Below are 24,231 nucleotides of genomic sequence, written 5' to 3'. Positions count from 1 at the left end.
CGTCTGAAGGTGCCCTGGAAGGCCACTTTTTTTTTTATAACGCTTGCCTGTAGGAAGTCCCAGTTTAATACTAGTACTTGCACTGAATGGAATGCATCCATCTTAAATGAACAGGAGGCTGATGGGTCCAGTATTTTTAGAGTTTGACCAAAATGTGGGGTTTGCATTTTTTCTTGGGTTTCCAAGCTGCAGTAAGGATTCCAAATTGCTTCACTTTAATAAGTGGATTTACTAAATACAGGGGCAGACCTCTGATCACGCTGAACCCAGAGGCAGGCCTGGCAAATTTTGGAGCTGCCTGTGTGCCAGTGTCCTTGTCCTTGATTAACAAGAGATAAGCTTCACATGGACAGCGGGCTGCTTGGTACACACATGGAAGAATCTCATGCAAGAACCTGTGGGTTTCCAGGGCTTTTTATAAAGGCTATGCCACCTCTTGCCTTGAGGTATCTCACCTTCCCACATGCACCATTCCACCCATTTGTCCATCCCTTATGCCTGAGGACCATGCGTTCATTTTGAGGCCCTACATTTTGAGGTCCAGTTTCATGGGAGGTAGAGGTCCAGCGGTCACTGCCAGCTAGGAGATGTCTGGGAGGAAGCACTGCTGCTCTAGGAGCTGCAGAACTGCTGCAAGAGGCACTGCTTGGCTGTCCCCGGGACTCCAAAGCCTTGCCAGTTTAGTGTGGGGTGGGTTCAGTGCTGCTTTGAAGAAGTAAATGTTTCATATGGATGTCAAAGAATGCAGAGTGAGTCCTGTAATGCTACCACTGCTTTGCGGGGAATATCACTGTTTTTTAATTAAGCTGCATAAACCAGGTGATCAAGCAGTGCGAATGCTATTTTGATGAGCAGATTGCGTTAGCGACGCAGGGAATACAGGTCTCTGCTTTTAACGATTTAAATTGGAAATAACTGCATGGAAGTCTGGGACCTCCTGAACAGAAATGATGAGAGTAGAGGATTTGCCACTTGCTTGGTGTCTGGGCTTTTAGTCATGTTACTTGTGAAGTAACTCTAGTAATATATTTAGAGAGTGAACTCTAAATTGGATCACCATTATTTAATGTTATGAAATTACCAGGTAGCATACCAGTATAATTTACAGATTCAGCAGCCACCAGTGCTGTTTCTAAAACTCATACTCCGTTATTTTCACTATTAGGTGCCTCATTTGGATGTGTTCTAGGCTATACAATTATTATAATGCTATTTGTATAGACACTACTTTTGAGACTGTTCAATTTAAGAAGATGAGGATGTGCTCTGCATGATAAAGATTGTAAGAGAGACATTCCAGTTTTATTATTTGTTACAAGTCTTAACTGAAATCTGAGACATTTGTTAAATGAAGGATTTATGTATTAACGAAAATATGGTTGTTAAAATTGATAGATGGAGTGGCTCATTTAACATTGATACCTGGACTGACATAGGAAATGGTGCTGTCTGAACATAAGCCATACATGTATCATAAATAGTTGCTAACCCATGATTTCTTGTATTTTAGTCTCTTTCAACATTCTGCCCAGTAGTTCTTTGTGGAAGTTTTTTGCACAGTACGGCCAGAGTTTTTTTAATGCAGCTTGTAACAGTTATTAGTCATTTTGCTTTGATTCAGAACTTTGTCTGAAATTTGTGTTGGATCACATCTAAGAGAAATAATCATTTGAAAGAATGCCTGTGCTTAGCCAGAGTGTACTATTTGTAGTTTTGTGAGAAACTTGACTGCTTTTATGTTAGCAACATGAAAACTGAAATTGACAAAAAACTTGAAGGAGGGTGTGTATTTTGTTAGTAAAATAACTCCCATTTTTCTGTCAGGCTTTGTAAGTACTGGAGCATTTGGAGATAAATTTAAGCAGCATTTATATGTAGATAGAAAAGGCAAGTGACCATCAACAGAACACATCTTGACTTTTGAAAATTAACCTTTACAGAGCCAGAGCTCACCTGAGGCATCATTCGTTACCACGGTTCATGCCAGTTTGTGGTGCTGCTCTGGTAACTTCCTCTTCAGACCATACTAGGTTTCCTGTGGCAGTCTTTCTACTTACCACAAGTGCTTTCGGAAGTGCAGAGGGTAAAACCCATTTAGAAGTGTTATGAGTTAGCACATTCACTTCTGCTGATTAAAAGGCAAGAAGCAAGGAGTAGTCTGTCTCTTAGCCTCATGGGGATGACTTGAAACCTGGCTGTGCAAAGTCCTTCCACGGCTACTTAAGTGACTTGGCTGAAAAACAACGAAGCCACCAAAGGTGCCTGTTAGTTAGAAATAAATTGTAAAAATGACATATTAATGAGCAGAACGCTTGAAGCTAGTATTCAAAAATAGTGATACAAAATGCAAGAATCACTAGATTAAAACCACAATGCTTTGTCTCCACAGAGGAGGTTTGCCTGGTATGTTTTTACCAGTATAGGTAGCTCAACAAAACCTTTATCTTTCCAAGGATTAATTAGATAAGCAGTTAAGAAGAATTTCCCTTATCCTTTATTTAACCATCAAATTCAAACACTACAAATTCATATTCTAGTCTGTGGCATCCCTGCCCATGGCTGGGGGGTTGGAACTAGATGATCTTAAGGTCCTTTCCAGCCCTAACTATTCTATGAGTCTATGACTCTATAAAACCCAAAATCTAACTTAAAATCAGATGCAAGGTTAGTACTGTTGAAATGTCAGATATGAGATTGCTTCCATTTTGATGGCTTCCAGAAATGCTTTAAATCTGAGGAAGGACAGTTCTTTGTGGATCTGATTTATAGACTGGTCAGAGCGTGAAAAAAAAAATGTCTGAAATCATGGAACTTTTCCTTTTTTGGATTTTTAAAGGTAAGCTCTTGATCTTGCATGTAGCCAATAAAAAATAAGCCTTAATCCTAGAAATTAAAGTTTATTATATGTAAATTCTTACTTGGACAGATAGTCTTCAGTTCATATTGGTGTCTTTGGTGATAGTCCCTGCATGAGTGAGATGTGCAGAATTAGGTCTTTTTGACCCAGCTTTCTTTGTATTCAGATTTATCAGGCAGGCTCTTCAGGGTACTTGGATCCTGCAATATTTTGTTTTGCTTTAAATAAAGCAAACAGAACCCAAATAGGTAGTACTTTGTTAATTTTTCAATTATGAAACAAAAGTACTGTGAAATTCAGTAAGTTTGTAGATAGCTGGATACAGTGGAGGGAAGGTGGTAGCATCTTCAATCCAAGCTCTTTTGTTTACTTCATTTTATCCAAGCTCAGCGGTGACTCATTACATGCCTTTGTTAACTGATTATTTCAGTGGGTGCAAGGTTGTATAAAAGTTAATCTAAAAAGTGAACACTAAGGCTAAGAAATGCTTTAAGGTTGTTGGAAGAGCCCAAAATTAGAGAGTTAGAAAGTTAGGGAGAGGAAGCAGAAAGGTGGAAAATAGAGCAGAGCAAGCATGGGTTCTCAACACAGTCGTTTTTAACAGATGTTTATGCAGTGTGGTTAAGCAGGAGCAGCTAACAGCCTTCTAACTGCATGAAGTCTGCACCTCTGATCTCTCTGCAAACTTCACTGACTGCACTGAGAAATTATATTAGGTGGAAATGAACATTAAACTTTTCCCAGGCTTCATCTGTTACTTTGGTTTGTTTTTTCTCTGCCAAAGTTGACTGGTGTATAATTTTACGTCTTAATATCTGATCTGCATTTCTGCATTGTGCTAGCATACCATAAGAAGAAAGCCCAAAACCTTTCCTCAAGTTGCATTGCATTGCAGGTACACTGCAGTCACAGCAGAAACCTCTCCTGCTGAACACCACCACGGGGTCAGCAGCAGCATTTCCTGCCAGTCCATGTATGTGCGTGGTCATGTTCTGGTTATTGAGCTGACAAGCCTTTATGTTTTTCTTACTCGTAGTTTTTTTAGGTGATTGTTTCTGCGCTGCTCTCTGCTGCTTATTCAGTCTACCACGTGGTTTAGCCAGGAAATTCTGAAGCCTTGTTCAGTATGTTATTTCCTTCATTAAGCTTTCTTTCAATAATAGTATCTGTATATATGTTTATCTGGGTGCTACTTCCTTCTCTAATCACAAATAATTTTGCTGTCGATGCTTGTTATTTGTTAAAAGTCCAAAGGATTTTTGTATCACAGATACATAAATTTATCTGTCGTATAAAATTTCTACCCAAAACATTCACTGTCTGCAAAAGCATTTAATAATAATTCTGAAGTAGAAAAAACATATTTTCTGAGGAAATTTATACAGTTCTAACCTTACAATGCTCTGTAAAATTGCAATTATATGTTATTTTTTGAATGAAGCAGAAATTACTGCATGCTTTTCTTTTTTTTGCAATCCTTTTAAAAATTTGGTACCACATTTCTTTGTCTCCATGAAGTACTTGATTCTAGCTATGAGTAGCAGTCAACCTGCCTGCTGTCAGCTCACCAAAGAGCCAGTAGATGTGTATTTAATGTTTAGAATATTTTTGTGTGAATTTTGATAGTTGAAATACTAAGTTTCAGCACTCAGATAATTATTTCTGACACAGCTGTAGTGTTTTTCTCTGAATTACATCTAGTCAAATACCACGTTTTTGAGAAACAAAGTATGTGAAATTTATTCTGCTCAAATCTGTCTGCATAGTCATAAAAGAAGATCAAAGAAAAGTTTTAAAATACATGAATTGTGTGCTTAGAAATGTTGTACTTAGTCTGGAAGTCTAATACTGCTGAACTGGAGAACAGCCACTGGTGTGGATGAAAGGAAGTCTGAAAATGGAAATAACAGGGAAAAGTAGAATTGAGTAAAGGGGAAAACAGCCTAAAAGTGGTGTGGTTTAGTTCAGAATATTTTCTCTTCTTTTTAACACCTCACTGAAGGAAACAAATAATACCGTATCTTGACCAAACAGCTATTTGTTATGAAAAGTAAGCATGCTGAAAGCTTTGACAGAGGAGAGGACTGCAGAGCTGAGGCAGATCTCTTCAGTGTCATGGTAAGCTGGTGTCTGCAGAGACCTGTTAGAAGGCTTCAGGAGTTGTGGTTTTGATTATATACTGATCTTGTGCATGAATTGTGCCCCCAGCATCCCTGGTTTAACATTGTCTACATAGTAAGTGCCAAAGGAGGCAGGCACCTGAACTTCAGATTATATGCTGTTTCAAGCAGGCGCTGGACTTTTGTTACCAATCTTTGCAGCAACCAGGAGTGGACTTGTGGTGGTGGTAGTGTGAGGAAGAAGAATCCAGTCATCTGCTGTGTGACTGCTCACCTGTCCGTCTTCCTGGCATCTTCATTCAGCAATGCAGCTTGTACCACGTCATCAGATCATGCTTAGAGTGTCTGCAGTTGCTCATACCTGGTTTTTGGTCATACATGTTTCTAGCTATGTATTTCCTAGTGCATACTCAGGTTATGTGAAAAATGCATCTAATACAGCTTGTCTGTACTCTGGATGAAGATAAACGCCAAACTGGAAAAGGGCTTTTTAAACGTTAGCAACTCGGGTGTATTACATTTATCTAGATGAGAGAAAGGATTCCTCCTATTTCAGTGTTCACTGAGACTCACATATAAAATGCGGAATGAGGACAGCTTTTCTTAAATGAAAATACATTACTTCAGTATATATATTAAAAAAAAAGTTTTAAGTTACTGCTTTGAATAATCAGAATAACTGTCCTTTGCTATACAAACCTTATCCTCATTATTAGGCTAAAATAATGTTCATAAGGCAGTTGTGACACATAGCATGGTTTTGGTTACAGAGCAGAAACAGGTGCAGTTTTGCTGTTGGCATTGCATAAAAAAATTCAGAAAAACAGAGGAAGGGAACATTAGCACCAGCTAGACTTTTTTGTTTGTTGTAATAGACACCTAGTTTCTTCTGTTATCATTGGTAGATGCCTAGGGAGAAAATAATCATAAACTGCTGGCGGGTAGTCAAGCCCTGTATTAAACATGCATCAGCCTCTCAAAACCAGGATCTAGGTACAAGTTAGTATCAAGTTAGTGGATGAATTGGAATGCACACTCTTTGACTGGAAGGAGATTTGGCTCTTGTACTGAAATAGGACAGCTTGAAGGCAGCATTTAGGTAAAGGTATACTTGTTTCTCAAAACCTACTGTTGGCATGGACCTGGGGACACTCATCCAAATAATGGCTGCAGCAGAGGAAATAGCACTTTTTAGTGCTAGATTATACACCTTTTCTTCACCTTTCTGTTGGACACAGCTGTTGTTTCTTCTTGTTTACATACTTTTCTGTAGTACCAACAAATTTTTTTTAAAAAGTAGTTTGTGGCAAAACCTAAGATTGCACATCACTCCCTGTGCTTGAGGCATTGTAAGTGCACTGACATTGGTGGTAACTTCTGTTATTCGCTAGTGTGAAGGAAAATCATCCCTGTCAAATGACTGTTAAAGACTAAACAAAACCTTTATAAGAAAAAACCAAAAAGTTTGTTTTTAATTTAAATAACTAAATCTTTTTGTTGCTGTCTTTGTTGTTTTAGAAACTATATGCTGTAGCAGAAAAAGAAATGCTGTGTGTGACAGCTTTCTGATGCTAGGCGTGCTGCTTCTTGATAGTTTTGTGACTGTGCAAGCCTTTCAGTAGCTTTCAAGACCCTGGCACTAGATGGAGCTTTAATCTACTTGCACTTAGAAGTGTATTAAATTTAACCACAAATTAAAAACAGGGAAGAATAAGATACGTATGCCTGCTGCTACATTTACAGTGCCCTTTTCCCCTTTTGTAAGCAGAGTAGTGTAAATTAAATTTAATTTAAATTAAAATTAAAGTCTTGCAGCGGGATTTCCTTGATCTAGTAGGTTCTTTATAATCACTCTTACTAGCACCCTTTAATGTACTCTCAGGCTCATGGGAGAAGTTGCTGTAAGTTAGATTTGCTGAAAATGTGCTTCAGGTTTAAGGTAATGACTAGTCTGTGCTGAATAAAGGTAATGCCGTTTTCTGAACAAAGTTCCTGTTTATATTTCAGGATGGGGTGGGGGTGACCAAGCCTTCTGTTTGCTCTGCTCATTCGGTAATGCATTTGCATTTTTACTTCATGCTACCAAAGCTGGCAATTCAGAATCATCTGTTACCAATCACTTCATTTTTCTCCATGTGTTACTCTTGAAAATATTGAACAAATAGAAACAAATAAAAACCAGCTTTGAAACTGTAGTGTTTAATACTTTTCATTTAGCAAGCACCACGTCTCCCAGGCCACATGGCACATATCAGAAATTTAAGACTATCTCTGCCTTCCACAGAAGTAACTGGAAGTAGATTTGTTTCTTTTCTGGGGTGCCAGTGTTCTTATCAGCAAGAGACTGCTTCACTCCAAACACTGAAGTAACAAATATGTAATCAGTTCCTACTCACAGCCCCTCTGCCATCTTATTAAATGGTTTAATATAGTAAACCAGGACATACATACTTGAGGAAAAAAATCAGAAGGCATACCATGCTCAGAACACTGGAGGTGATAAGAAGATGACTGGATATAGCACCTGACTCACATTGCCTTCTCAGGGTCTAATCCTTCAGTGTCTTTCACCTTTTATCAGCAGGACTGAGGGACTCCACACATACCACAGAATGAAAACCCTTTGTAGAAAACTGTACATGAATGCAGTATTGCCAATATGAAGAAAAGCTCATATTTCTGGAAGACTTCTACTTTACTACTAAACTGTTAGGGAACCATATTATTTATGGAAGACTACATGCGGTGCTGTAGATGACAGAGTTTGCGTATGGCAATGTGATTACACTACGGGCTGTACAGAGCAGGGGACACCACAAGCAGCTTTCAGAAAAAGACCCTGCTGCAGAACAATTTTAGAAGGGTGTTTTGTAGTTGACCTGGTGAAATTTTAGTTGCTGCTTGTGACCAGATTAAGTGTATTCAAAGTCATAATCTCCATATGTGAATCTCAAGTGAAGTCTGGTGATTAGGTATCTTTTAAGAATTTGTTCTTACAAAGTTGTCACCAGTTGTGCTCAGACTGTAAAATGTCATTAGTACTGGTTTCAAGGGAAGTACTTTGCCACCCTTTGAAGAGAGAAGGAAGCAGTAGGAATGAATACGCTGATACCCAATTCCTCATGCATCTGGAGAGCAGTGAGAAGTTGTAATTCCTGGTGGCATCACTGATACAGGGCATAAAAAGGTTAAATGACATTACTTCTTTATACTTTCATTTCATTTTGCAAAAATAGCTTGTGAAGTTACTAAGGATCAAAGTTGCTGGAGCATTCTTTGCGGTATTTGGCAGCTGCTCTGCTGTTGTGCATGTGGACACTGTTTTGTTAAATGGGTAGATATGGCTGGTAAGATGTCCTTTGGCACAATATAGGAAGTATATCTACAGAAATAAGTGTGGTAAAATCTGCACAGTGCATAAACTAACTTCTGTTTCTTTTTTAGATGCTCTTTATCTCAGTGTCGTATGTACTGATTAATGTAGCTGGACAACTCTTCCTTTGCAAGTGGAAAAGAAGATGCATACATTTTCAAAGATGGTTAAAGGATTTACCCACAAAGCTTCCTCAGGACTAAAGATCTGGAAAAGTTTCTCCTTTGAAAATGTGGAGGTTAGATATTAGATTAGATGTAGATATTCAAATAAATAACTGTAATCCCCGAAGTCTGGATAATATCTTGGCAAGTAAACTAAGCAGGTTCAGGGAATGCAGAACAAAGGAATCTGTGGTGACTAACGACCGATTAGTTTATACAGAGTATGACAGCAAGACCATATTTATACAGATGTATGTTGTCCACTGCATTTCTTTTCTTCATTTAATTGCTCTCGAGGGTGTGGTTTATGCCTTTGCTTTAAGAATGCTTGACAAGCATGTGCTTGTCTGCACGGCTGAATTTTTAGTGTTCCTTTTAAATGTGGGTATACAAAACTGCAGACACAATTCCAGTGTTGTTCATGCCAATGCTACAAGGAGAGTTAAAATCACCTTGTTCCCTCTTACTACATTGCACTTGCTCAAGCACATCCAGTTGCTGCAGGCTGGTAAGTCACACTGAGTCTTAATGCAGACAGAGACGTGGTGGGACAGCTCACATGACTGGAATATAGTCATGGAGGGCTATGTCCTTTTCAGGAAAGACAGGCCAGCCAGGAGGGGTGGTGGGGTTGCTCTTTATGTGCGGGAGCAACTACAATGCACTGAGTTCTGTCCAGGGACAGAGGACGAGCGAGTTGAGAGTCTGTGGGTGAGAATTAAGGGGCAGGCTGGCAGGGGTGATACTGTTGTGGGTGTCTGTTACAGACCACCAGATCAGGATGTGGAAGTTGACGAGGCCTTCTACAGGCAGCTGAGAGCGGCCTCACAGTCACAGGCCGTGGTCATCGTGGGGGATTTTAACTTCCCTGATGTTTGCTGGAAGGACCACTCGGCAACCCAGCCACAGTCCAGGAGGTTCCTCCAGTGTATGGGTGATAACTTCCTCCTGCAAATGGTGGATGAGCCGACCAGGAGAGGAGTGCTGCTGGATCTCATCCTCACTAACAAGGAGGGTCTGGTCGAAGCAGTAAGGGTTGAGGGCTGCCTTGGTTGCAGTGACCACGAGATGGTGGAATTCAGGATCTTGTGTGGTAGGACCAGTAGAATAGCAAGTAGAATTGCAACCCTGGACTTTAGCAGGGCAAACTTTGGCCTTTTCAAGCAATTGCTAGGGGAAATCCCATGGGCAAGGCTGCTTGAAGGTAAAGGGGCCCAAGATAGTTGGTTGGCATTCAAGGATTGCTTTTTCCGAGCTCAAGATCGGAGCATCCCGACACATAGGAAGTCAAGGAAGAGGGCCAGGAGACCTGCGTGGCTAAATAGGGAATTGCTGGGTATGCTCAAGTGGAAGAGGGGAGTTTACAGGTCATGGAAGGAGGGGCTGGCCACTTGGGAGGAATATAAGGCTGCTGCTAGAGGATGTAGGAAGGCAGCTAGGATGACTAAGGCCTCCTTAGAATTAAACCTGGCGAGAAGGGTCAAGGACAGCAAAAAGAGCTTTTTCAAATACATGGCAGATAAAACTAACACCAGAGGCAATGTAGGCCCACTGATGTATGGGATGGGTGCCCTGGTGACAGAAGATACAGAGATGGCAGAGTTACTGAATGCCTTCTTTGTCTCTGTCTACTCTGCTGCAGGCAGTCCTGAAGAGCCCTGTACCCCTGAGACCTTAGATGAAGTCAGGTCAACGGAGCGGTTTGCCTTAGTTGATGAGGAATGGGTTAGAGACCAGTTGAGCAATCTGGACATCCATAAATCCATGGGTCCAGATGGGATGCACCCGCGGGTGCTGAGGGAACTGGCGGAAGTCATTGCTAGACCACTCTCCATCATCTTTACCAAGTCTTGGGAAACGGGAGAGGTGCCTGAGGACTGGAGGAAAGCAAATGTCACTCCAGTCTTCAAAAAGGGCAAGAAGGAGGACCCGGGTAACTATAGACCGGTCAGTCTCACCTCTATCCCTGGGAAAGTGATGGAACGCCTTATCCTTGGTGCCATCTTAAGGCATATCAAGGATAAGAGGGTTATGAGGGGCAGTCAACATGGCTTCACCAAGGGGATATCATGTTTGACCAATCTCTTAGCCTTTTATGAGGAAATAACACGGTGGATGGATGATGGCAGAGCGGTGGATGTGGTCTACCTTGACTTCAGCAAAGCATTTGACACAGTCTCCCACAGCATCCTCACGGCTAAATTGAGGAAGTGTGGTCTGGATGATCAGGTAGTGAGGTGGACTGCGAACTGGCTGAAGGAGAGAAGCCAGAGAGTTGTAGTCTATGGGGCAGAGTCTAGTTGGAGGCCTGTAACTAGTGGAGTGCCTCAAGGGTCAGTATTATTTAATATATTCATCAATGATTTAGATGAGGGAATTGAGTGTACTATCAGCAAGTTTGCTGATGACACTAAGCTGGGAGGAGTGGCTGACACGCGAGAAGGCTGTGCTGCCATCCAGCGAGACCTGGACAGGCTGGAGAGTTGGGCAGGGAATAACGATGAAATATAACAAGGGAAAGTGTAGAGTCCTGCATCTGGGCAGGAACAACCCCAGGTTCCAGTATAGGTTGGGGAACGACCTGTTAGAGAGCAGTGTAGGGGAGAGGGACCTGGGGGTCCTAGTGGACGACAGGACGACCATGAGCCAACACTGTGCCCTTGTGGCCAAGAAGGCCAATGGCATCCTGGGGTGTATTTGAAGGGGGGTGGCTAGTAGGTCGAGAGAGGTCCTCCTTCCCCTCTACTCTGCCCTGGTGAGACCGCATCTGGAATATTGTGTCCAGTTCTGGGCCCCTCAGTTCAAGAAGGACAGGGAGCTGCTGGAGAGAGTCCAGCGCAGGGCAACGAAGATGATTAAGGGAGTGGAGCATCTCCCTTATGAGGAAAGACTGAGGGAGCTGGGTCTCTATAGTTTGGAGAAGAGGAGACTGAGGGGTGACCTTATTAGTGTATATAAATATATAAAGGGGGAGTGTCACGAGGATGGAGCCAGGCTCTACTCAGAGGCAAATAATGATAGGACTAGGGGTAATGGGTACAAACTGGAACACAAGAGGTTCCACTTAAACTTGAGAAGAAACTTCTTCTCAGTGAGGGTGACAGAACACTGGAACAGGCTGCCCAGGGAGGTTGTGGAGTCTCCTTCCCTGGAGACATTCAAAACCCGCCTGGACACATTCCTGTGTAACATTATCTAGGTGTTCCTGCTCCGGCAGGGAGATTGGACTAGATGATCTCTTGAGGTCCCTTCCAATCTCTAGCATACTGTGATAGTGTGATACAGGTCCCTTCCAACCCTAACCATTCTGTGATAAATTACAGTTTCACAGGAAGAAAAAAATCTGTGATAAATAAACTACTTGGAATGTTCTTTACAAGTTACAGGGATCAGGCTAATGAAACCAAGCCAGGAAGCAGCACCTCTGTGGTGTAAACCCAAAGTAATACTATAAGTCCGGAGCAGTATGTGTTAGCATACAATGGGAGGGAAGCTCTGACTTCCTGATAATTACTAATTCTTATTAAAATCTCTGCTTGCCCATTTTTTGTAATGTTTTATTTACCTGCTGTATTAGATGCTTTTGGAGTTGGATGCATCAGACACTTGAGGACAACGCTCTTTACAAATACTGCTTCTGAAAAAGTATGAAGTTCTTTCCTTTTGTTGTGTTGGCAGTCAGGCAGGATGACAGCACTGTGAGTGAAAAGTAGAAAGGGCAAACAGAGACATGTTCTGTAACCACCCAGGTCCTGAATCTGGTTGTGTACTGTTCCTTGTGATGATACCACTCCTGATCTCTGAATGATTTGCGATTCAACAGAACTAGGTCCACAGTAGCTGTGGCAACCAAACCACAGAAAGCAACTTATGACCTAAACCTGAGGTTGCTCCTCTTCGAGCATTAATGGGGTGGGTTTTTTCCTCCCAGCAAGCTATGTTAAATGGCCAAGAAAAGAAAGCATAGGAACTGTTCTTTGATTATGACAGTGCTTTGATGGTTGCATTTTACTCTGATCTAATCTCAGTAATAGGAAAAAAAAAAAACAGAAGTTGGGAACTGAAATTATGACACTCATAATTTTGCCATTAAAGCACTGAATTTTTTCTTTATTGCTTCACTACAAAATCCAACCTTGAATTCTGATCTTCATCCAGGCCTATCTTTTCAGAGACTTTGGTTTGCCCAGTAGGAGTATACAGATAGGACAGGCAGGATGTAAGGAAGTCCTCCGCAAGGCATGCAGTTGTTTGCAGCATCCAGTTAGACATGGCCTGCAAAGAATGCACATAAATTGTCATTATGTTCTCACCTTCTTTTTGATAGGTAAAGAAAGCTTTGTTTGTTTCTTTGGATAATTCTGTTATTTATATCAGGAGCGTCTGTGGTGCTCAGTGTGTGACATTTGAGGAAATCTTTTTGAAATCTCACACACAAACTTTACAGGTTTATTCTGTCGTGTACCATTGCACTGGGTCTTAGTCACCCTGCAGCCTTCCAATGAAGCAGGGCTTCAATTTCTATAATTAAAACAAATAAAAAAAATTAATAATTTAAAAGAAAGAAATACATTCAGTCACTTTGGTTCATCTTTATTTCTCTTCAGTGAGCAAAAATCTTTTGTCTCTCACAGCTGAATATTAAATAGGTGAGCAGGAAATAATTTTGTCACTTTGCTCCTCTCTGGAAGAGATAAAACCACTTCTTGCATATGAGAGGCTTAGGCATAAAATAGACACTAGGCTGCTCTGCAGTGTTAAAGCTGATATGCTTCCCAGTATATTCAGAAGATCTGGGTCTCTCGAGACTGTAAGTTCAGAAATGCTGACATTTGTGAGTTTAGGCAGCTGGTAAGCAGGAATGTTAGAGCTCTGGGTCCCTGAAGTGGCTGAACCCTTCTGAAGACTGTTGTGAGAAAGAGGATGTTAGAGCAGGAATTGAGTTCTAAACAGACCCTAGTCCAACCTCCAATTGCTCTTCTCTCTGTGGTAGACATTTTGTCTCTGCGTATTCCCAGGTCATGTACCACTTGCATTTGAGTTCATGTCCAGAATAGCTCATGTCCAACAGTCTGCCAGGAGCGCAAAAAGCCCTGTGTTGTGACTAACTCCCAGTCTGACCTTTTGTACTGAGCCTGTTACCAACAGCTGGGAAAGATCCCATCATCAAAGCTTTCTCTCCGTAGCAGAAGCATATGTCTGCCTTTAACAGTTTACTGGTGATGTGTTTGACTAGCATTGAATTGCTGGATTGTAGTAGTCATCTTCTCGGGCTTCATTCCTGTTGTTGGGGGAGGTCTCCTTTGTGTTTTCTTGAGCTGGGTTGTTTAGGGGATGGGAGTTGGTGAACTCTGCCTGTGCTGGCCTCCTAAGGTGTTCCTGGTGCCTCTTGCTGCTACGTGCCATGGATGCTTTTGCCTGCTCCCACATGAATATAATACGAGATGCAGGGCAGAGGAACAGGAGAGCAGCAGCTCTTCTATTCTTTAAATGCCATTTAGCCTTTAAAGGGCTAAATACTGGTTTGCGCAGGCAGGTTTTTGAGTGTTTTTTTTTTTTCTCTTTCTGGTGGTACCAAAACAAACTCATTTAAATAAACATTTTGCCTATGTTTCCTTTCATGCCATTTTTCACAGACCCCACAGCAGTATTAACTGCCAGCTATTGCAGTATAAGCCAAATACAGTGGAGCATCTGAGTCTTATGTAATAATGATGTGGTTAGTACCTTTTGTGTTTCTACCTAGAAGAGCTCCATGTTGCTGTGATTACCTTATTTTGATGATAGAACATTGGATTTTGGTTGTTGTTGCAAGTGGAAAAAAACAGCGATTGATAGAGTAGAATTAATTTGCTTCACAACCAAGTTGTTACTTCTGATGGAACAGCAGGCTACATTGGGCAAGAGTATGTCAGAATGCAAAGATACTGTAGTCCCAGCACCAGCACTATACAGGCCCTTGTTACAGAGAAGATCCTTTGTTCTTCAGTGCATTAATGAGGAATTCCTTTTCCACTTTCAGCTCTGATAATGGCAACTGTAGCACTTGCTCCAGCAGCTGATCTAACTAAGGAAGCAGTTGTTTTGTGTGTTCCTTGGAGGCGAATGCAGTGCTACTGCTAAATCTTTGCAGCTCTGTCATGTTAATGCCAGAAAAGAGAGAGTATTTGATTTTCTTAAAAAAACAAACAATCCTACCACAAACCTTGCTTTTTGTGGTCGGCCCCTCATAAATGCTCTGGGCTCCATTCAGTTCTTTCTACTGAATAATTTCAGCGTAAGGCCCTTGTAAAGTTGGCTCTAAAATGAATTTAGTCCAAACCTTTTGTTTGTTAGTAAAGAACAAGTTATAGACAGTAGATCTTTCTTGTTTAATATGTATAAGCTCCTTTTACAAGCTCTATCCAAAGAACATTCAGTTAATTACTCAAGGCATCTTGTTATTTGAAGCCACTGCTAGTAGGGGAAGTGAACCTGCTTTTGAGAAAGCGCAAGCAGTTCTTTCTGACTGCTTTGTTCCCGGTCCTACAGCCCTGCTGAGCACTGCATGTTGCTCCCTCACCAATGGGACACCCTCACTGTGTCTGATTCTCTCAGTGCTCCAGCACAGGGGAGGAATAACTGACATCAGGCAAATGGCACCTAGGAACAAAATCGAGCAGCATGATAGGAGAGTTAGGGTGGCTGCTGGGGCAAGGGGAACTGAGCTGACTTCTCTGCTTTCCTGTGTGGCCAGTCCTCTTCATGCTGGAGGAGAGCTGGGCAGGGATGCAGAGGTGGTGCCAGCTGCTGCAGGACACTGTATACTTGTTTTTTCCAAGGCAAGTCACCAGTGGTTTTAGATAAGTGCAGGAAACTGGTGGTGATTCAGATTGGGGTTTAGGCATAGCTGCCAGCTGATGGGCAGCCTTTCTGCTTCCAGCAGAGCCTGGCTGTTCCTGAAAGGGCTGGCACATAGCTTTCCTGACCCCTTTTCCCAGCCCAGGAGAGCAGCAGTTGCATTGTGCACCTTTAGGGAATGGCCCTCAGTGTTAGGGATCCCTGTGCCCTTCCTTGGGGGGCCCAAGAAGGGATGTGCTGAGGAAGCCTGAGGCTGGTCAGGAGGTAGAGAGGGATGTCATGGGCAGTTTGTGAGGGCTTCTGCCCTTCCATCAATGCTGTTGCTGCTCCCCTGTTACAGACCGGGAGGTTTCATGCTGCAGAAGCACTGTAAGAGCTCCTCAGCCTCCATTATCCCCTGGCACTGGACATGAGGAGTAGGGCAGAGCGTTTCTTCTTGCCAAAAGCCCATGACACCAGCCTCGTGCTGCTGCTGGGTCCGCTGCTGCCCTAGGCTGGCCCTGCCTGCTTGCTGGCATCCAAGCACTGCTGTGACCCACGGAGGTGACTGGCTCATGTGCTCTGGGCATGCAAGGTGGGAACTGCTTTTCCTCATCTGCTGCATCAGTGCAAAAAGCAGAGGCTTAATGTTAATCCCCTGGAGAGCTGGCGTAGGAGCTGCCTGTTAGAACCCTGGCACAGCAATTAGACCCGGGTGATTAGCGAGGGAGTACTGCGGCTCTGCTCTGGCGCCGAGGAGCACGTGTTCTCTTGTGCACTGAGTGGAGCCGGGCCTGGGCCTGAGTCTTGGCTTTGAGTGGAGGCACAAGCTGGAGGACTGGCTCGCAGGGTTGCTGGTTTCCATTCCTGGCCCAGGCAGAGTCTGGGTTAGTAACCAAGGCAGGAGTCCAGAGTCCCCCTCCAGAGACACTCTGCAGCACTTCAGGAGTGAGATGGGACCCTGCATGTCCTGCTGCCGGTGGCCAAGGTCCTTTCCCTCCTCTCAGAGGCTCAGTCATGCTCCTGACCAGTGAATGCACAGGAGAGAGCCACAGCAGCTGTGCAACAGCGAGGTGTCACAGTGGTTGTGCTGTCAGAGTACAGCAGCTTTCACATCGGGGGAAGAAAACTTCCAATTGCAGAGACGGCTGCCCCTCTGTAAATAGCAAACCAAGTGACCTAATTCAGCGCAGCGGCAGCTCCTTGGAGGCGTCCCTAAACAGGCTCCATGGCGGCCGTGCTCAAGCTGACTCATCACTTCCAGCAAGGCAGAGATTGGAGCTTTCAGGCCCTAAGGATTTCACTCTCTTTATTAATTTTAAATTGATTAAAATGAATTTTTGCAGTATCAGGAGAGACTTGCCTAAAGAAATGGTTGCAAAAAAAAGAAGGAAATAGTCTGTGGGAGTTAACTGTGTGCTTAACAATCTCTGGCTCAAAGAGCTGTGAGCACCCATTGCGGCTTGGGAGGAGTCTTATGTCAGCTATTATGTCCTGGTAGATTAGCAAAGATGGGCTTAATCCATCATTATTATTAGAAAGTTACAATTATAAAGTGTCTTTGCTTATACCCAGCACAAACCCACTGGTGTCATCATCCATGCCAGGGTGGTATTACAGGCATCTGCTCTCAGCTACAAGGCTTTGTCCAGAAGTCAAGGTCTCTTAGGGAAGTGCATCCCTATAGGAGCATCCTGTTCTCTCCCAGCATTGCCCAATGCCTGATGAGTCTCGTCCAGAGACTCCCTGAGGTAGCTTGTGGAGTGTCTTCTACCAGAACAGGCTGTCGGGTCCTCTGCTCAGCCTCCAAGTACAGGTGCTGCAGCAAGTGTAGGCAGTAACAGATGGGTGGAGGATCCCTTTTCCAATCAGTTAGAACTAAGCTTTTCCTCTGGGCCATTCTCACTTGCTGTTTGTGCCCCTGCTCTGCTGGGTGGAAGATTCCTTATGCTGTGAAGCAAGAGGATTGCTGTCTCTCATGATTTCTGTCTGCTCCAATGTAACAGCACAAGTCAAGGTTACACAGATACTTACAGCTTTTCCATTCCACCTCTCAGCTTTCACACAGATGGGGAGGTGGGTGCAGTCTGCCATCAAGCCAGCACCCCAGGGATGCCTGTGGACCCAGCCAAGGCAGCATCAGTGAGGATCCTTCCATGCCATGGTGGACTCCAGAGGTGTAGGAACCCCCTTGGATGTTACAGAAACATGGTCAGAGCCCTCTCCACAAGTGGAATTCCCCCTGAAGGTTTGTCCTGGGACATTATCCCTCATCCTCCCACCTGCTGCTTTGGAGGGGGAAGGTGGGCAATGACACCCACCTCCATGGTGCTGCACCAAGAAAATAGTGCAGGGTCTGGCCCTGATTGTCAGTAGGGATTGTTCTCTGTCAGTGAAGGTCAGGGCTAGCTCAGACAGCATAAACAGTACATTAATTGATAAAGCTTTTTGTTCTGTAAATAAATACCAGCAAATTCAAAAGAAAAAGAAAGAAAAAGAAAAGCTGATGGAGAGCTCTGTGGTACTTCAGAGAAGACAGAGGAGAAGGCAGAGAGTGGAGGAGCAGAATATGGAATTCACATGGAGATAATGAAGCAGCAGGTTTTGTCAGCCTGTTTTATGCCTATCTAAAAAAAGATACCCCCTATTTCAGTGAAACTAAAGAATAAAAAAAAACAAAAACAAAACCTCTGCAAAAACAATTTGACATTTGCTATTGATTAAAGTAGTGAGGCACACAGAGTTCTAAGAAGTTGCATGAAAGCATTTTTGGTCTGCTTTAAAAAATTCCTCTGAAAGATATAGTGATATCACTCATATGCTGTCCACCTATCTGTCTCTTCTCATCTCTAGGTCTCAAAAGCTGAACTGCTTCTAATTCAGATGCCAAAGCAGAATCTGTTTCTCATGTGCCCTGCATTCAGCTGTCAGACTTGCACGCAATGCTGTAAAACAGATCCTGCTGAGGAAAAGCCTGGCTAATGGGGAGACCTATAGTTCCTATGCACCTCCTTGAACATCAGGAGCAGTCAACTGGGGTGACTGGAGGAGTCCATCTCTTTCCCTTGCCCTCTAAGATCAGGTACAATGGGGTCTTTCTTAGTTCTTGATGTCCCACAGTCAGCAGCAATGCTGTGTCCTGGGTCACTCACCACTCCTGTAGTATGCTCCCTTTGGCTTCACCTTGGAGATCTGTGAAAGATGGTAAAGGACTGGGTTATTTTGCATGGTGTGCAGGTTGCTGTTTTATCTGAGAGTGGCTTATGTGTATGTTTTAACATGTTTTAATTTTTTTCTGATCAAGGTACCTTCCAAATTAATAAATTATACTAATTAATTCCTTCCTGTGCTTAAATATTTAGTTATACTTAGTGGTTTACCCAAGTAAGGAAATTATAAAGTAGGATAAGAACAGTGGATTACAGAATGTTCTTACTTCATCCATTTTGTCAATTGCAGTTTTAGTTTTAATTATTTATAACGCACCATAATGTACTAGTTAATTTACAGTAGCATATTTCTGTACTGCCATGAAATTAGTGACATGAGACTTACTGCAGCACTTGCTGTTTACTCTTTGCTGATTGATACACACATGAATTATGTGCAGAATAGAATTACTTTCAAATCTATATAGACTCAGCTGGAGGGTTAAGGTGTTTTAAACTTGCTAGCTCTTCATGTAGTTAAAAATAGAGTCATCTAAGACCTGATCCTAAAGAAGTACATGAAATCAGTATGACTATTCGTGGAAGGAAGGTTCTGGCAATGTGAAATTCTTTCAGTCTCTCTAGGGCCAGGCCTCAGTCAACAGTCATTAAAGAGCATGTTTTAGTGTTTTTAGAGCAATATTCTTGTATACGGTTATCTTATTCCTGTTTCCTTTTAGTTAAAAGATACCTAACAAGACTGCCTTCTCTGTCCCATGTGAGTTGCTGCAAAGCCTGTTTTAAGCTCTGCTGCTTGTTAATGATGAGCACGGGTGTGAAGGTCAGAGAAGTGCTGGCCCTGTGGGCCTGAAACATGGGTTTGACAAAACAAAATGGTGTGAGATTCACAAGGCAAACAGACTTGAAAATAGAGAAAATATTTTTCACATTTTTTAAGTTTTATCACTCAGCTGTGCTATTTGTAGTAGTAGTAGTAGACATAACATTTGCAGAAAGAAATGTGACAGATCTATTTAGCTGGCAATATGAGGTATCTCTGTACTGATACCACATCTTGCCAACAGCTCCCATCCTGTGGTGAAAGTTGTGTGTAGTTACCTAACAAGACAACGGGCTGTCTTCATTATGCATTTCCATTTTTTCAAGCCAGAGATAAGACATGCCCAGCTATGCCAGGAATTAAAACAACCCAACACGTTTGTTCTTGTTGGGTGACAATGTTGCCCTGTATTCTCAAGAGCAAAACAATTATATTCTCTGTATTGTCACAGGCTCTGCTATTTAGTGGTAATAGCTGACAAGCATCAAAAAAACCCACAACAAAACAAATAAAAAAATGCAACTGATGACATTCTTCCTAGCAAGTGCCCTACCTTACTCCCTGCTTTGCTTCTTTTAGCTCCGGGCTAAGGGTACTGCTTCTGAAACAAGCATGATTCACCCCCTCCAGCTATAGCAGCAGCTGGCCTCGGAGGGTTTGGTTCTCCTATTCACCCTCTTACAATGGTTTGCTATGAAACATGCATAACCGTGCTTTCTTGCAAGTCTGTACGTGAAGCCACAAGGACTTGTGAAGGCAAGGACTGGCTGGATGAACAGAACCCGAGGGGCTTTGCCCCTCAAAATTCGGCATATAGGTCCCATCAAGTAATTGAGATTCATTTTCTTTCTCCTTGAGACTTTTCTGGAGGAACCACCATCGCCTTGCTGGGTGGCCAAAGTAGTAGAGGTGCAGACCTGTGGGTACCTGCTGGGTAAGCACTTCTGCGCTCCTGCCAGCGGTGGTGGGTGGAAGGGCTGTGTGCAGGAGGGTCAGAAGCTTCTTGCGCAGCTCCTGTGTCCCACCAGCCCTTGTGTTGAGTCACACAGCTCCAGCTGGGCTCCACATGACTGAAGGCAGAGTCACACCCCACACTACTGCACAGGAGGTGAATGTGTGCACTGGCAAGCACATAGCCTCCTTTAGTTTTCTGGAGGACAAGGGCTGGGGTGTAAAACTTTCCCACAAAATCACCCTTGGCATTTACGCAAGCATCCCTCTGCTTGTTCCTGGCTTGTAGCCTCCCCCTTCAAGAAGTCAGTACGACAGACAGATGAATTTTCCAGAAAGCATGTGACTGAGTAAACCCTGCAGGGTAGACAGTGGCTCTGTGAATAAGCCCCACAGGGGAAGAGCACTCAGTAGAGACAGGCAAGGGTGACAAGACCCTCAGAGTAATGCAAAGAAGCTGACTTTATCTCAGCGTGAACGGAATGGGAGGGTGGCCTTTGTTTTAAATAAACAGATATCAACAGCTGAGTAAATCAACTGGGGGTGTAAATGTCTCCCTGAGTTAGCCATGCTGGCAAGGGAGGGGGGAGGAGTGCTTATATGGCTCAGTCCAACCTAGGATAAAACATCTGAACAGCTAACAGGGGAATTCTGAAGAACAACAGGCTTGAGCTGGCATCAACCCACATATCCCTGTTTGGGGATGCCCAGTGTTGTGACAGTGAGTGTACTATGGAGAATGGCAATGGGAATCAGGGAATCACGCTGGTATGGGGACTGAACTGTGTATTGCAATTGCTAACTTGCATTTATGTTGTGTTTTGTATTGTTCCGCTAAGTCAGAAATCCTGTGTGCAGACAGTGGCAGGAGTGCCCAATAGCTGTCAGGGCTGGTGGCTTCAGGCCATTTCACACTGCGTGGTGCCAGCACTTGTTCCAATTCTGCACATCCCATTACTGTCTGGCCTCTATTTTCCCTCACAGACAACAGGGAGAGCACCCCTTTCAAACACTGTGGCTGGTGCAAATTATTTTTGTAGGTACCTTTATTTCACACATGTCCATCCAGATAAACAAGGTTCTATGTTGTTCAGTCAGTAACAGATTCTTTGTCATTTAGTCTTGCTGATTTTTTTAAATTGTTAGCATCAAAATGCTGGTGGCCTGTGGTTTCTTGTCCTCTCTTACGCACCACAATCATTCAGTGCTGGGTAGTAAAAACGATCCATGCACAAAAAGCTGGGCACCCCAGCTCTGCCTGTCATCCTGATCTCCTGAGTATGGTGCCAGTTCAGCAGGTCAGTGGCTCTCTGAGCTTGTACTAGAGATGTAGGGAGGCAGCCAGCACAACCGTATGGATGGAATAGTAATTTATAACGGTACTGTCCTCTGTGTCCTCCTATTAAGGAGGAAACTGCAAGTTACTTGTGCAAACCATTCAAAACATGAACTTGGGCAGGTCTTTGTTAACCCATGTTGGGAGACAGAGAGTCCTTTGGTGGCAGTTGATTTCTCACATTTCTTGTGTGTATGAAGAATTCTTATGTAGCAAGAATGTGTGTATGCATATTGCAGAAAGGCAGAAAATAATTGAAAGAATTTCTCTATTCTTTTTTTTTGCTTCTAATTTGCTCTTTAGGATTTATTAGAAAGAAACCTAGGCAATGAAGAACCTACAGAAATCTCACCAGGAGCAATACCCACATGCAGGTGCCAAATGCCTGCATGCACCTGAATTCAGTTGAGGCAAAGGAGCTGAATATAAATGTACTACAGAACAAAACAGGGCCAGTTGGAGGGTTTTCTGTCAGAGAAAGGAAGAGCCTGGGGAGGTAGCAGGCAGAAACACTAGGCGGTTACATATTCCTCCTTGCTGTAAGTAGTGTATCTGGAAGAATGGGTATGTCTTGATCTGGTCATTTGGCCTAGTGAACTCTTCCAGCTAATGCTTTTTTATCTAACATTTGAAATCTTGGAGGGATTTATATTTTTTATGTATATTTAAAAATGTGTGTGTGTATATATGTATGGGTGAGGTTAAATATGTATTCATTATCAAAGGCTCCAGAAACACTATGCTGCTGTCTCTGAACATAAAGAAAAGCAACAGAAGATACAGAAAAGCTTGTCAGGGTTGCCGTGAGCAAACTAACAGCTGTGTAAGTTGTGTCAGTATTGGATTCGAGAAAATCTTTTGTTGGTGTGTGGTGGTGCCATGCAGTTCAGGCTGTTGCTGGAGCGCTGCAGAGTGGGGAGACCGGTGCTTGCTTGCCAGCCTGCAGCATCTACCTGCTGTGGTTGGGGGGCAAGGGTGCCAGGGCTGGGACAGCTTCGCAGTGGTCAGGGGAAGAGGTAGGCTTGGGAAAAGTACCATGGGGATCCCGGTAAACGGGGCTGCAGAGGCTTTCAGCAGGAGTGCTTGCAGCTGGGATGCCACTGCCAATAGGCATGTATGTGGTATGGTGCAGCTACTGTCCTATTTCATCTAGTCTTGGCCTCATCCTCCTGCACCAGCAGCTTGAGGCTGGGAGTGCCTGACCATGGTGTTGCAGGGAATGAGACCCACAGCACCATCTTTGCCCTGTACAGCCCCTGTGCTCTGTTGCTTCTGGCTTTCCTACAGGAGCGGTGGCAGGTGGCTCTCGCAGGTCCATAAAACACCTTGTGGGTTTGACAATTTCACAGGCTTCTAAAGCTGTTAGGTTTCCAGTATTTCCTTCACCAGTCATTAATGAAAAAGCTTCTTTAAGTCAAGTAAAAATGCATTTAATTCAGTACTTATCTTGCAGTCTCAATCTCATCGTACCTCTAATTTTAATGTAGGCTGAGTCACTTTCATCCTACTGCTTTAAAATCAGACTGTGGAGCATGGTTGTGTTCTGGTATGTTTGGGAAGTAGAACAATTTTTCTCTCAGTCAGATCTGTCCTGCCAAGTTTCCATCACTCTGTGCTCTTAGGTATAAAAATAACATATAGCTGGGGATGGTTTGCAGAGTTAGTTTTATGACTGTAAGCAAAATTGAAATGTGAAGAATGCCAGCTTACATTATGCAGATTGATTTATAAAAATAAAGTATTAGTCCCGGTGAAATATTTAACCCTGTTTAGATAATTCCTTTGGGAAGAATTTGCATTGTGTATGCAGTACAGTAGTTTGCAGTACTTGCTTTCTCTATTTTGCTTATCTGTGGCCTACTGGTTCCTCTTCTGCCTGCCTGTAGAACCTTTCTCTGAGGTTGCAGTTGCTAATGCTTTTGTGCTTAAAGTACTGTGTTTCCCCTCCCCCCCCCCCCCCCCTTCTTGTTCTTAGAAACATCTGATTTGGTTTTTGCAAATCCAAAGACTTCCCTTTGAGACAGATTCTTGGCATGGAAAACACAGGCAGAACAGCTGTAGTCTGGCAATGCTATAAACTCCTGGAAACAGTTGTGACGTGAAGCCTTGACAGCAGGTAGAGCTATTGCAAATGCTGTATTTGCAAGTAAATGTCCCTGTGCATACAGGAAGAGGGTACAGAAAATACAAGAGGAGCACCACAGTATGTGTGTGATTGGAATGCATCTAAAATATTGCACTCCTGGATCCACAGTTTAGGAAGAACATGGCAAAACTAGAAAAATACTGAAAATGGGACAAATCCAAGATTGAACAAGCTTGCTCTGTTTATATACAAAATGTGGTTGTGAATCTGGGCTGATCTATTTTTTGCATATACAGGATGGTTTCTTCACAAGAATTTGAAATGTAAAACAGTGACTTTTTTTCGGGGGGGGAGGGGAGGATGGTAATTATTTCTTTTTTATTTGAGTACGTTTGAGCCTGCAACCTGGCAACAATGCGGGTCACAAGAGAAGCAAGTACATACACGTTACATGGACCTATGTAGAGTTCTTTCACCTCTTGGTCTGTAGAAAGTCCCTGTGCCACTCTTCCACCTCAGAGTGGGTGCTATGCTG

The 24,231-nt window shown here is 43.1% G+C and overlaps 1 long non-coding RNA gene across 4 annotated transcripts in view; it reads left to right on the top strand.

The window, feature by feature from the left end:
- The window catches only part of LOC133268940 (uncharacterized), a 57,585-nt gene that overhangs the window by 1,591 nt on the left and 31,763 nt on the right, over positions 1-24,231 (top strand). For 3 of the 4 annotated variants that reach the window (XR_009743229.1, XR_009743227.1, XR_009743228.1), the window contains exons 2-4: positions 17,391-17,581; positions 18,187-18,415; positions 21,914-21,984. This is a non-coding gene — a long non-coding RNA (uncharacterized LOC133268940). Of the gene's footprint in view, positions 1-17,390; positions 17,582-18,186; positions 18,416-21,913; positions 22,150-24,231 lie in introns of all 4 variants that reach the window. The other variant, XR_009743226.1, reaches the window with a different exon arrangement.

Source organism: Pezoporus flaviventris, unplaced genomic scaffold (genome assembly GCF_033815535.1).
Source record: "Pezoporus flaviventris isolate CSIRO_AGI_PZ_B2104156 unplaced genomic scaffold, CSIRO_AGI_Pfla_v1 ptg000013l, whole genome shotgun sequence".
Classification (NCBI taxonomy): domain Eukaryota; kingdom Metazoa; phylum Chordata; class Aves; order Psittaciformes; family Psittacidae; genus Pezoporus; species Pezoporus flaviventris.
Note: the sequence above shows the minus strand (reverse complement) of the source record. Positions and strands in the feature narration are given on the sequence as shown.